This window comes from Venturia canescens, chromosome 7 (genome assembly GCF_019457755.1).
Source record: "Venturia canescens isolate UGA chromosome 7, ASM1945775v1, whole genome shotgun sequence".
NCBI classification, from domain to species: Eukaryota; Metazoa; Arthropoda; class Insecta; order Hymenoptera; family Ichneumonidae; genus Venturia; species Venturia canescens.
Window position 1 is genome coordinate 5,707,858 of NC_057427.1, and position 14,531 is coordinate 5,722,388.

The following is a 14,531-nucleotide window of genomic DNA, read 5'->3' on the forward strand; positions in this document are numbered from 1 at the left end:
TCGTCATCGCGTTATCGACGATTCTCGTTTTGCGTGATACACATCCACTGGGAAAATGGATAATTTGTGAAGTACGAGTCGAGTGTGTGGATATGCGCGCGCGATATGTCGGAGCGGCCAATTATCGAACATCCAACGTGTACCCAGCACGCGACAGATTTTCTTCTCGCGAACTGTGATCGAATACTCCATTTGTCATTCCGCGCGTTCACAAAGCTCGAGTGCGCAACATTGTGCGATAAAAAGCTCCTTCGTCGTGCCGCGAGTTGAATTCGCTTTGAAAATGGGGCTTCGATCATTTCTACGGTTTGCTTTTCGCGTTGTTCATTATATAAAATAGCGTTTTAACACTATTGAAATTGTACGCTTTCGAAGGAATTTTCTAAAGGAGCGTTTCTTATAATATCGTATACAAAAAACGACGATGGCTTTGTCGGTACGATGTCAGGAGCATATTACAATCCGGGCTTCTTGCTCGGAGGGGGTCACTTTGTTCGAGCTCTCGATCGACGACTGAATTACGTTCGAGTGCATCGAGAATACAAGAAGAGAAGAGCACCAAGCGCGGCAGGGGTTCGCGAACGTCTGTAGGGAGAGAGAGAATATGCTGGCAGCTCTTGGCTCGTACATAGGAAAAAAGGACGCGGAGTGCGGAGGACGGATGTGAAAAGAGAGGCCGAGGGGGTCGCGCATTATCTCGTATACTCGTTGGCAGACCCGATACTCTTCTCTCGCGCTGCACAACCCTGAGAAATCGATGCGAGCGAAAGGGTGAGAGCGGCAGAGGGCAGACCACGGCGCGTCAAAAAGGGTGTCAATTATCCCTCCACCCACTCGCGAGACTCTTACCGGCAAAGTATCTCAGTCTCTGATGGGTTAAGGACCTTTCGGCTACTGACGTGGCGCGACGTCCTTCGATCAAACGTCTCTGCTTTTCCATTCGCCTCTTATTTATTCCAATCAACTTTGCCAATAAATGGCTTTTTCTTTGCTCAAAGAAATTGCGTCTTTTCGGGTGTGCGAAAAATGGGCTTGATCGGAGGGCGGAACGGCGTGAGAGACTTCCTTGGAGCGGACAATCATCGGTTCGTCATTTTCCACGATCAATCGAACGGGGCGTGCAATTAGATGAATTTGGTGTTAACAAACTCCGGATGCAAAGCCGCCCCGGCGACGGTGTTGATCGATTTTCCGGTTTCCTTCGCTACTCGCGTCATGCACGTAGATCAATTTTACGAGGATAGGTCACCGCGTTCCTCCAACGAAAAGCTAATTTTCCTCCCGCCCTCCCCCGCCCGTTTCGTCGCCTCCGTATACGCGAAGCGTCCCGACGGCCAATTTCGTTATTTATCGTTCCAATATTATTCGAATACGGAGGTTTCGCTCGAGCATCAAAACTGCAACGTGGAAATTCGTTCGTGTTTAAACTACGAGCAATTGCGTTGGAAAAGCATCGTTGTCGAGCATACTTTTGGAGCATAAAAGTGCCTAATTGGTTGGACGAGCATTGTCGAAGCTCGGTAGAGGAGAAAACATCGGAGAAGTGCGATTTTGCCCAGTGGCGGGTCCGGGCCGGCCCGATGCGTGCGAGCTCGTGAGGAGGCTTCGTGCGAGTCTTCCCTCCCGTACGATTTTATAACCCGAGAATCGCCAGGCACATGTAATGCGTGACCGTACAATACCAGGACATAAAACACCGGAGTGAATAAAATACGCGCATTCGGATAGATGACCGAGCGAACAATGCGACACGAGCACGCACGTTCGACCGAAAATACTCTCGACGCACAGGACTTTGTACTTGCGTATTAAAGACAAGAAAAATGGACTTGACGAACGATCCGATTACGGAGAAACGCATCGCAACACATTCGCTATTTTCATATCGTTGTTTTTTTTTCACACAATCACACTCTGTAAACGAGGTATTTTAAGCCAATATGAAGTGCGATTGATCCTATCGCGGTTACCAGTATTTAACAGACTCTACAGTTTTTCCTTCCGAAACACTCCTCAGGCATAACCACAATATTTGCTCGCAAACGTGCTCTTCAATGTCGAAAAACAACGACGATGAAAAAAACATGCTGGAAAATATTCCTATCGAATCAATCACTTTCCAGATCAAATTGATAACGCTCTTTCGCAATATCATTATTTCGTCTCCGTTATCCCAGATCGAATGATAGACAAAAATAAACGAAATTCATTAACTTCGAAGACAAACGAATAAGAGAAAAAAACTAATGGATCGTACGTAACTCGAGGTGGATTGGAACGCTTCGTATACAAAAAAAATACACCTTTCACAAATATCATTATGTAAAAGTTGGTTACGGTTGTATTTCTTTCGACTATTATATATATATATACGTGTGTATATATAAATACGTATTGGTATATTTATATATGCATATATTCATCAAGTGATAGATAAACAAAGAATTACACTACATTAGATATAATGCATTATATACATTTTTAATCATCATTAAGATTAATTATGGTTAATTATCGATCATATATATATATATATATGATATATATATATATCCATATATTTCCTATATGCCTGTAGTGGGACACTTTTGTCAGTATATTATTATTATTATTATTATTATTATTGATTATTATTATTATTGATTATTATTATTGATTATTATGAATTATTATCTTTTTTCATTGTACGTCTATTACATACTGTTATATATATATATATATCCTTCTATGCTAAACCACCAACCTTAAAAATGATCAAATAAATCATTCTCTATAAATTTTTGATTATATCCCTGCATGTTATATAAACTATGAGCGAGTACAATATTATAGTTTTCGTCGTGCTGGCCTGGAATACAATTGATATACTATTTACCACTATCACTACTTATATACCACCACTATTATATACTAAGTAACTGCTGTTGTGTAGTGTATTTTATAGAACGTAGTTGTTCGTGTTCGTAGAATAGTTAACCTCGGTTACAAAAGTGTTTTATTTAGAACGAGGCAAAGTATGAGAGTGTATAAATATTATTTGACACGTTACGTTTACAATGGGATTTACTATATTATTTCGTACTTGTGTGCATGAGGAGATCGTTTCGAGGTTGCCGCGTTTTAAGTTGTGATATTGACTCGTTTGCGTACATTGATACACCTCGTGCGTGAACGGCGTAACATGGCTTGCTGCTGGAGAAATGAATTTATTAAGGATAAATAAAATGTGGCGAGGTGACGTGAGTATATTAATTGTTCGTACGGGTTCGAGGGAACGTGTAATAAAATTTTTAGCTAATAAAAGTTGAGGTTGGAGGGCGCGAGGCTGTTGAGCGAAGGCGAACGGGGAATTCGCATGCATCTGAGAAGCAAGGCTCGCAGTTTCGCGCGGATGCGGCAATAAAGCAGGGGGACATAAAGGTAAATGACGGCGGGAGCAGGGAAGTGGCAGGATAGTGACAACGGGGAATAATTCGTCTTCTCGAATCTCTCGATGCGGCGGAACGAGATTATAGCTTCGTGCTTGGCTTGTATTCTCGAGCAGGTTTGTAATAGCAGCGAGTCGTAAAACTGGTGGGCCGGGTAAGGAGAGAGCGCAGACACGCGCCCTTTGCGTCTCAATTTGTAGCGCTTGTTCGTTTGGCAACTCGGATGACACGTGTTGCATTTAACAACGGGGGAATTGTGTTGCGCGATGGGAAATAAAATCTCGGATAAATGGAAAGTTCGGGGAGTCGTTCGTCTCAACGTCATTCGTCGCGTGCGTCCGCAGCCTGCACAGGAATTTGGTGTTTTCTATATGTTCGGAGATGATCCACCGAGGCGAATCGGGCCTGCCTGGCCAGCCAAGACTCTCGAAGCCAATCCTCCGGAGTGGAAGCGGATCTATATTGTATCGAATAATCTTGCGTGGATGTGCCGGGCGAGTCGTACACACAAGCGTAAATCAAATCCCCGCGGGGAATCGTCCTGATGTGATAGAAGATGAAATCACCATGGTCCTAGTTTCACGAAGCACACTCTCCCGCTTAAGTAGACACATTTGTGGACATATGAAATTACACGCTTGATTAATTATCACTTCGTGACCGTAGGAAAGGTCCTTTCAGCACGGATTATACGACCCATCCCCGCGCACAATGGCGTAGGTTGATCTCCCCTATACGAGTACACAGATACTGCGGAGGATCGGAAGAGCTTTCGCAATTTGCCCGTGTATACTCGACTCGATACGCCTTTGTGGCTCGAACCTCTTAGATCAATGAAATTAAACTTTTCTTGCTTCTAGATGCGCGAGAAAAAGACATGGTGCAGGGGGTCTCGGAAGTAGGACAATTTATCACGAATGAGTCCGCACGGGGGACGAAAGATTTTTGCTCGAGCGAGCTTGCCTCGCGGGACTTAAGAACTGCTGATGATCCTCCGCGCCACCGTTTCCTCGTTCTTCCTCAAAGAGGATAATAACTTGTTCCCATGGGAGGCGCCTGAGGTATTGGCCTTCCGGTCCAGCCCATCGTGGAATCGGAGCGAGCGCTCCAGGAAGCTTCGAAACCCTGGAGAACCATAGCTTTGCTTTTTTTCTTGCGCCGCGGTCTAGCAGCGTCGTCGTTTCATTACGGCGCGACGTGGAAATTCTCGGGTGAGATATTTCACGACTGAAACAAATCAACTCCCAAAAAGCCCTAGTTACGATCGTGTTCGGAGACACTTCGATTAGTTTCCAACTATGCAGAAGACACCCGAAGACAACGCGAACCGGAAGCATTTGCTCTTGAGATGGATCCAATACAGATGCCGAAGACTTCATCTCCCGGGATCCTCTCTCCCTCGCGCTCTCTCCTTCCCTCTCTTATTAGTCCGTACGATGGGAGAAGTGTTTCTATCGATTTCTCTCTCCCTTTGACTCCGTAGCATCCTCGCGATGCGGAACACCAGATCCGATTGCCCATCACCGGTGAGACTAAATGAGACCCGGGCCCGTGTGTTCTAGAACACATGGAATCTCTCGTTCTCTCTGTCCCTCCTTCGAATTGATATCCTGTAATTTACAATGAAATGAGGAGAGACGCATCGTTTGATCCGATGTCCTCCATCGACACACACGTGAATTTATAGACGCGCGCGTGTAGACGAGATGGTAAGCAAGCACATTTGTTGATGTGCGTGTGCAAATCGAATGAGGATACGGTCAACGTATGCCCTAATGAATCACGATTTCTAGTCTTTATTGCCGTAAACACTGTCAATGATCCGACGCAGATTCTCGAATCCATTAACAAGCAGATTTATCGCACAACGATCCACGCTACGTTGACTCTCGTTTCGAATTTTTCACAGTCTAGGTCGTTAGTGTATTTCGTCCTGTCGAATCATTCGTTGTAAACAGTTGTGCGGTCGATTGTGAAATATATTTTGTCACCGCAATCATTTATTATTATTTTTGCTGTGCGACACGCTCTTGAAATTTATACCAGACGTTAATCAGCCATTCGAGCAGCACAAAATGATTACTCGATTAATCGCGTCTCTGCGCATTTCATATCATCATCGTATAAATATACAGTGTAGAATGTATGTGACACGAGTGCACCAGGATAAATTTGATCGATTTAGTTTCTAGCTGAGCTCGTTCGATTCTGAAAAATATCGCAATATCGTTTCTCCGCGTTCTGCGGCTGATGCAGATTCAACGGCGAGATATCTATCGAGAACTCGTCTTCCCGAACCATTATCGGCAGGGAGTGACCGCACACAATTGAGTTTTGTGGTTTTCTCATACGAGCACACGCCCCGCCAACCGGATCTATGTCTCCGAGACTGTGTATATGCGTTCGCGCAGATAGCCGGCATCAACCGCTGATTCCTCCTATGCAACCCACCAGAAATTCTCTCATTTCTCTTTTGATTCAATTTCTATATCTGCATCTCCAGCTTCTCGACCAATGTTGATAAATTTACGATCCAGCGCACAGCCAGCCGATGCTACCAACTTTTGAGCGATTCCGAACTCCGTTATATATCTGATTTCCGAATCTACTCATGCTCGGCCCCAATATGTCGACCGCAAGTCCAGCGAGGCTCTCTCGTACTCAATCGGAGAGAATAAAACATCGCTTTCGTGCGGGGAGCAACTTTTTTAAGCAGTACACTGCTCGGCATACATGCCGAGAGAAGTCATATAATTGGAGGAAACTTTTTCAATTTTAATATTTACTGTGGCTAATACATTTCTTTTTGAGCCTCCACGGGCCTCGGTAAAAGAAAAAAAAAGAGAAAAAACAATTTGAAACGTATACACAGCTGAAGGGAAAAATTAAAGAAAAACAGCGGAGAAAGAAAGTCGGAAGAAAAATACGAAAGACGCGGTCTGTTTCTTTGTCATGACTGTATAATGGAGAGTTGACTTTACGAGACACAGGCCGCCGGTACTTTTGGACAAAACTCTCGTTCCGGAGGGTGGGACCTCTCGTACCCTTGGATATTACCGGGAGCTGAGACTCCGGAGGGGCAAGCATCTCAACGAGCCGTTTCTGAGTGATGATTTTATAACGACTCGGCGCCTTCTTCTGCGGTTACTCCGCGCCGCGCATTAATCCGCTTCTCCCCTCACTCCCTTTTCTTCTTCACGCATTTGCACGGTTTATTCATTTTCCCAGACTATATTTCTCATTAGCGAGCCTTTCGGAGATCTCGGATGACTCATCGCGTCCGCGCAACTTCCGCGCACAAGTGCTCTCCCGATCTCCAACTCTGTTATTAACACACACCCCCGCCCCCGTCGACGCACCGACACGCTCACAGCGATGGCCACTCGGTGGTTACAAAACAACTTTTCATCGTTCGCTCTCGCTCCCGCGTTTTATCCAAGTAGGCAAAGAAAAATGCCAGACTGAATTCTCCTTGGGCTATGCGCGGGGGTGAAACATCCCAGGGCGCTCCCACACGCGTGCACCCTCCGCACCCCTTCGCTTGTTTAGAGTTTGCCGGCGATGACCCCGTTTCCCTCTCGAAGGGTAAATTCTTCAGAGGCTTCCGCGACTATCCTATATCTATGGATTTTCAAGTTCCGCTAGTATCGAGCGTGTTCGGTACACTGGGCATCCGACACTTTGCCAAATAATGTTTATCGAAACTAAACGACCAGACAGCGATGATGAGATGCATAACATTGAAGGAATATTGATAGGAAACAAATCGGGTTGAATCATCGTTGCGCTCGTGCGCCGCGTTCTGCCCAATATTTAACCCCGTTTCGACCAAACTCTCTTGTTTCGCTTGCTTCCACCTTTTTTTTCCTCATATAAATTTATGAAAGAACTCCGGGGGAAAACCTCGAAAATAGCGACTCAATTAATCCAGAATTTCCACATTATAAAAAAATCATTTTTTTCCCCAATCCGGGCTGGCTTGGAAATTGGGATCTCTGATCTCTCGTCGCAGGATCCGGCCGAAAAACGAATAGCTCAATATTCTTCAGTTATCGAATAAACTTTCAAGCAAATCTCGATCAAGAATTGTTCCAACTATACTATTTAAAATGCGCAGACCCGCGGCAGGGCCGAGCAGCCTCGTACGCGATTCGGCCTCGTTAAACGAGAGTTTGCAATAAATGTTGTTACAGTGAGAAAAGAAGGCTGGAATTGAACGATCTGTGAAAATTGGAGCGTACAAAATAAATGATTTTACACGTATTCTCCCTGGAGAATATCCGAAATGTTATTCATCGACTATTCGTTGAACGTACGCACGCGAATTTTGTGAAAAATTGAGCGAGGCGAACTCGACGCCCGTGAGCCAATGTTCCATCGTCGAGGGATGCCATGAATATGAATATTGTATCAGCGTGACACACATACTATATTTATATAATTTACCACGAGAGTTTCCGCCGTCAGTAACAAAGTTTTTCGTTGTGAAAAAGGGGACGATAAGTGGAAAGGAATAGTTCCCTATACGGGGACTACTGATTTGAATCAGATTCCGATAACGTCATATGTTTATTCATGTTCTCGTATGTGTGCGTGTGTGTGTGTGTGTTTCATGAACGCGGAGCCTCATGTTCGTGCACCCCTGAAGAGACGAGTCTCTCTCTCTCTCTTCAGTCCCCTTCGCGGATGACTAACGACGACCACGAACTTGCTGCAAAACTCGTTATCTTAATAACAATGGTAGTGGTTCGTTTGTCCGGGTTTATAGTGTGTGGCAAGCACACGAGTGTGTACTCACAAGAGAGTTTCTACTGTACTAAAATATATAATATAGCAGTATAAAGATTTTATTTTCTCTGGAGGTATATGCGGGGCTGTTAATCGTGTCAAAACTTTGCCCGATCCTCGATATACGGACGGAAGTAAAAATAATTGTTATCTTCACAAAGGGGTTTCAGTGTGACATGAATTTTAATTACGTTTTCGAAAGCACCGATTCGAAGATTCACACGAGATTTCATCTCACTTTTTTTCCTCCGTTCCACTCGTTTTTTCACTATTTATTTACATTTGTGCTGTTTTTTTGGGTGGACCATCGCACGAATTTCCGGATGGTTAAACTTTTTTAGGCGCTCAGGCAATTAAAGCATTCACGAGAGGGAGACGGACATAATGAATTTTTTCGTCCGCGTATAAAATTCTTCGGTCGGTTGGTTCGGCCGTCGAGGGCCGTGGGAGAATCATCAATATGTATATCTTGCGTGAGACGGTTTATTGATATGTATAATGCATTAGAAATCGCTCTCGTTATGTCTATATAAATACGCTTATGTAAGCAGGGCAGAATTGCATACGTGCAATTTGTTGTTTCTGCATCTCTGATTCGCTCGAGCAGAGACTCGTGGAAAGATCCCCTCGTTCCTCTTACAGCGCGAGCAAACGTTGTAATTAATATGTAAACGACGATCGTGCACGGTGACGTATACCGTATGTATCTGAATATTTTTAATCGAGAGTCACTCGGAGTTGCTCTCGTGACGAAATAAAATTTCGAGGCTCCCTCGCCGAGGGAAAATTCGCTGGTAAAATGTTCATATACTCTTCGGAATTTCGATGGTGCAAACTTCATGATATTGCGAACGTGAAAATATTTTCTCGTTCCACATCCCTCGTAAATGTGATTCCAGCCATAATCACGTGTTTCCCTCAATTTTTCGATGTTGCGTCGCGACTCGAGTTTCGTTAAGATGAATGAAAATTCCATTGCCCTCGGGTAACTAAATGACTATTCACGCCGAAGAAAGCGAATCGTCAGAGTTCCCCTTTATTGCGACTTTTTTAAATATTCCTTATTCCTATTTCTCTCGTGTTTTATCGTCTTCTGGGAATTTGGGTGATTCGATGGAAGATGCGTCTCGAGTCCTCGACCTCTGCATCATCTTTCGAGCATCAGCCCTCGCGGAACATTCATTCCGAGTCGAGTCGTGCACAGGCTGCACGCAACGACTTTGCAGACGGACGATGACGTCTCTCCCGTGCACGAGTGCGAGGCCGATGGATGAAAATAGCTCGCGAGCGCTTTTTTCTTCGTTCCTATCTCGATGTATGAACGTGGAAAATTTTATGTAAAATTTCCACGATAATTCGCACTCCGGCGCGACACTCGAGGGATGAAAAGATCGAGGAGGAAGAGTAAAGGGGATGAGATTGGAATATATACGCAGGAATGGCTCGTTCGCTGTCTCTCGAGTTCTCAACGACATTGGCATGACTGCCGCCGCCGCCGCCGCTGCTGCTGCTGCTGCTGTTACTGTCACCCAAATATACACACTATAAACTCTATCTTCCTCCTCGTATATATACATAAATATATGTTCTTATATTTGTATACATGTATCTATTCTCACGCATATATACTCATGTGTATGTATACATACTAAACTATGCTGTACCCGAAGCAGAAAAGCAGAAGCTCTTTCCGAGCTTTCGTGAAATTCCATCGTGAAACTCTGGAGAGTTTTCCCGAAAGAATGTGACCTGACAGCAGCCGATTACGACGCTGAAAGGACACGAAGGGAGATCTTTTTGTGCCTCTCTCTCTCTCTCTCTCTCTCTGGCTCGACTACTTTTCCCGTCTCTCGGATGAAATTTGCACCGAGACGTGCACAGAGTGTCCGTTGCAGATTGTCAAGAAGTAGGTTTATTATATGATCTTTGTAGTGGTGAAGATGACGGGAGACTGGCAAATATAGGAGTGAGCAAGGCCGAATTTATCGATCACTGATAGCGTCGGATTCTGAGTTTTCTTCACTAAGCTATTTTTTACGCGCCGGGTGTCCAGCGGTGGCTCCAGGATCAGCTGTGGCGCACACGTTCCTTGCAAAACTCGTGAGGCAGCTATTTTTTTTTAGTTTTTTATTTTTTTTCTTTCGAACTGGAGGGAAAAGCAATCGTGCAGTTGGAATTTCACTGGTTCCTTGAGGAAGAAAAGCCACGGGGCCGAGTGAGTTGTGAACGAATTCTAATGAATATTGAAGTGCTTTCGGAGGGGTGGGGTTGATCAATTCGACGTAGAAGAGCCGATATACGTGCGGGAGGAATATACAGCGCGGCGGTGCAGCTGCAGCGACTGCTCTACTTTATATGTATCGGCTCGTTCGGCTCGGTCTCGGTCCACACGAACGTACAATATCTCACGATAATGTTTTTTTCGCGAGGGTGCGCGGATATTGGGAGGTGGAGGAAGAGAGGAGACGAGGCACGGAGGGAGGGAAGCGAGCGCCGGAGGAAGAGTATAACAGGCATTGCACCACGCGGTCAGGGGATTTGTTCCTGATACTGTTTTCTCTGTCTCACTCCGGACTCCCGCTCTGCTCCGCTATGGAAGGTACAACATGTGCTCGCCGTGTGTCACATGCGGATAAAAAGCCGTTCTCCCTGCTGCGCCAATGGGAGTCGAACAATTTTTCGACAAACTCGACGCGCGCGCTGGCGGCAGGAGACTTTCCGATAAAACGTGAAAATAAAAAGAAACGTTAAAATACATTAAGTGGAAACTTCTCGGAAGACAGTGCTGAAACGAGAGGTGAACGATAATGTCCTTTTTGTAGAGAGCAGACCTGGTTACACGTAAAAAATCTATTAGCGAACATATCGGCGGATCAACTTTTTTTTTTTTTTCACCGGCAAATATCGAGTTGTAAAAAGTTCTGTAGCGAGGTGGTAAAAAAACGTATACTTTCCGAGGCAATAAACCACTTTTTGCGTCGTTAATTTTGTACTTTTTTCTTACGCTACTGAAGCTCCAACTTGCACGACGCGGATAAGTATTTTGGGAGCAGAGCTGGTATATATAGAAGGTGGAAAAAAATCATCACGCGTCAGAAAGCGAGGGTTGCAAATGAAAAAAATTCGATATTGGTCAGAACGTGGCATATTGAGCCAATAGGAGTTATATAGTACGAGTGCAGAGGGGAAAAAACTCGTACAAGAAACATCAAACCATCCACCGGCCTTATTTCAGCCTCGCTCCCTCTCCGTCTCGGTCTTTCTGCTGGAAAGAGAGCAGTGGCCGTGTAATACAGAAGAGAGTAGAAAAGTGTTCCGATCGGTGGAAAGAGGGTTTTACAACGGTACGTAATGGGAGTAGGAGTGGGGCTACGTCGATAAACCGCAGCTTAATGAAGGATACTCGTGCGGAGAAACAATGCCTTGGGGGGTCGGTACGGCCGAGGCGTCGGTGCCGTACACAGGTGGATGAATTGGAGAGGGAGGAAAGAGGGATTGCCGCGTTGCCTCTGGGGAAGCTGGTGCGAACATTGAAAGAGCGTTTATCGCGGGAGAGCGAAGAGGAAAAGCAGGTGAGTTATCGCAAGGAGAGAGTGCGAGAGAAAGCAGCCGTCGATCGTTTGCATCGATAACTGCATCGATGAGTTAACGCGCCCGTAGCTCGACTACCGGGCCGCGAGGGGTGCTCCGCGGAAAGGAGCAGCGAGGAAAGGGGCTTAACAGGGGTGGAAGCTAGTTGCTGCCGTGGTCCGAGACTCGCTAGGGCATATGCTCAACTCTCTCTCTCTCTCTCTCTCTCTCTCTCTCTCTCTCTCTCTCTCTCGATTGGGAGGAGACGAGACGAGACGAAAGGAGTGAGTGAACGTATGAGCTTTCGCGCTATACATTCTCGCATCGAAAATACATAAACGTGTGCTCCCGAGTCCCTCACATACATCGTTACCCTCAGCTCCGCGTATATGGATACTTCTTCGCTTCGTACACGTTTAATTGCCCGTACGTAGACACATCCACGTGCATTAGGCTTGACAAAGTGAGCTTTATTATTCAAACCTCGGACTTGGCTTCTTAATTGGCTCTCGCCAATTCATACGGGCTCGAACACACCCACTCAAATATCTGTGTGCCAGTACACGAATACGGGGATTTCACATCGTCCATTTATACTCTCCCATAATGAGCAACAAATCACGCAGCCGGTTGCCGACTCTCAATGTATTCCTAATGCGCGAATTCATGCGCCGGAATACCTTCTCATTCGAATCGATGCAACGATAAGTTGCCGCAGCCGAAAAGCACGGCTCGCAGCTCTACTTCCCTTAATGGATTCCTTAAGTGAACCGTTCGTTCAGAGAATCGATTAAATCGACTCTTACATGCTCACTTCCTTTTTGTCTCCTACAGTCAGCCTCCGCGTTCAGTCTTCGGGGATCAATTTGAAGTTGAAACAACGTGTACACCTGAGCGGGAGAAATACGGAAACGAAGACGCACGCTGCCCTGCTTACACAGGATGCAGTGCACTGTCCACAATTATTTGGTCGGTTTGCCCCTCACCGCTCGCCCTCCGGAGGGTCGTCAAACTATATAGGAAAGCCTCGCAGTCATCGGAAGGGGGATCAATGTTTTATTGCATTATTTTTCCTATCGATTTATTCGGTCGACTGCTATTTCGACCCTTGGAAATGAAGAATTTAGACTTTCAGTTAAGGTAGTTTAACTTTTCGTAGTTTGTGTCATTCCCTTCGATACGAATTTATTTCTCCTTCGTCCTTCTCAGCGGCGTCGTAATGTCTGAGGGCAGAAAGACATTTCGCGTGCCTCTTTTCTGGACGGAGGAACGAGACCGACCACGACGATGATATACAGACGATTGAGTCGCGATGAAAAGTAGGAACATAAAAATACCAGCAGACATCCTGAATAATAGCGTTGCTCATTATTACAAGGTTGCATTAATCCTCGCGACCTGGTTAAACGAGAAGCATTCGCTGTCTACGTGGGAACCGATAAACTGATCAAACGAACCGGTATTTTGACGTACCGAAATAAACGTCTCGCGGAATCGTTTCGAGATAATATTTTATCGAAGGATTCGCAGAGAAATAGAAAGTTGTTCATATGCGTGATTTTAATTATCGGAATTGGTATTTTCTTATCATTCGCAGTTTCGATATAATCCACATCGACGAATGTTATTTCAAGGTTTTATAATAAATTGGATGTTTCTGAAATTGAATATTCAGTCGATTTCGGCTCGCGGCCTCTTCACAGGAGTACGCGAACGTCCAAAATTCGGGAGAGCTAATTTTTTCATTTTGTTTTTCACCTTTTGAAATAACGAAATTTTTCCGATCCACTTGTGCTATCAGTGTCACGATCGATTGTCCATTTCGAAAGCCTACCTCGAACGGGACATCGTAAAAACGTCCAACTACCGCCGTCATTTTATTTTTGTATTTACGTTTTTTGTCACTTTAGTGCAATGTCACTCGCACGTAAAACTGCTATACAATCGAATGCTCCGTTAAAAAAGCTCGCCGATAAAAACATGTCCTTGGCAAGCGTTCGGTGACGAGTACGAAACGTCGCGTCGGATCGATGTCCAAGCAATGAAAAAAACGAACTGTAAAAATCACTGGATCCGATTTTTTATTAACATTCTCCTCGTCGATATATTATTGCGTTTACGATTCTCCTGAAATGATTTCATTGAGATGGAATTTCGAATGATGGAATTCAAACACGACGCTTCAATGAAGCGACGAATCGAATTCCTGCAAGTTGTGCTCGAGGTGTCATCCATGCATTGCCATTTTTGGCTGCACAGAACCAAATATTTGTAGAAGTTCGAACAAGACTTCGCTCGGTGAAATGGCCCCGTTAAAATATTCGAAAATATCGGTGTTCGTAGACGCAGCAGCCGTACGTACACTTTCACGTATTTCCTCATTATTTCAATATTTCAAATATAATCACCAGTAGTTTGAAAACGTTGAAACGATCAGTGTTTTTACCATTTGATTGGTATTTATTTTAAAAATACGTTTTTTAAATCTAATCGAATGTTTTTAGTTTTTCGAAAGATTTTTTTTTCGTATAGGAGCGCGGATATATTGAACGACGATTAAATGCTCCAAATTTGGTTTATCGACACGAATATTCGAGAAAAATGGTATGATTTACAATCGCTTGCTGAATTTTGCTTTCGACGAGTTTTGTAGAAGGAGCACGAAGCTTTTGCGAAAATGTTAACGAAGAAACGCAGCGTGTTTAGATTCGTTGGCTGCATGATCGATGCGTCGAGCGGTGTACT

General features: G+C 44.7%; 1 protein-coding gene across 2 annotated transcripts in view; it reads left to right on the forward strand.

Moving 5' to 3' along the window:
* Positions 1 to 14,531, forward strand: part of LOC122414148 (neuronal acetylcholine receptor subunit alpha-7-like) — a 66,099-nt gene that overhangs the window by 19,477 nt on the left and 32,091 nt on the right. The window lies entirely within an intron of this gene.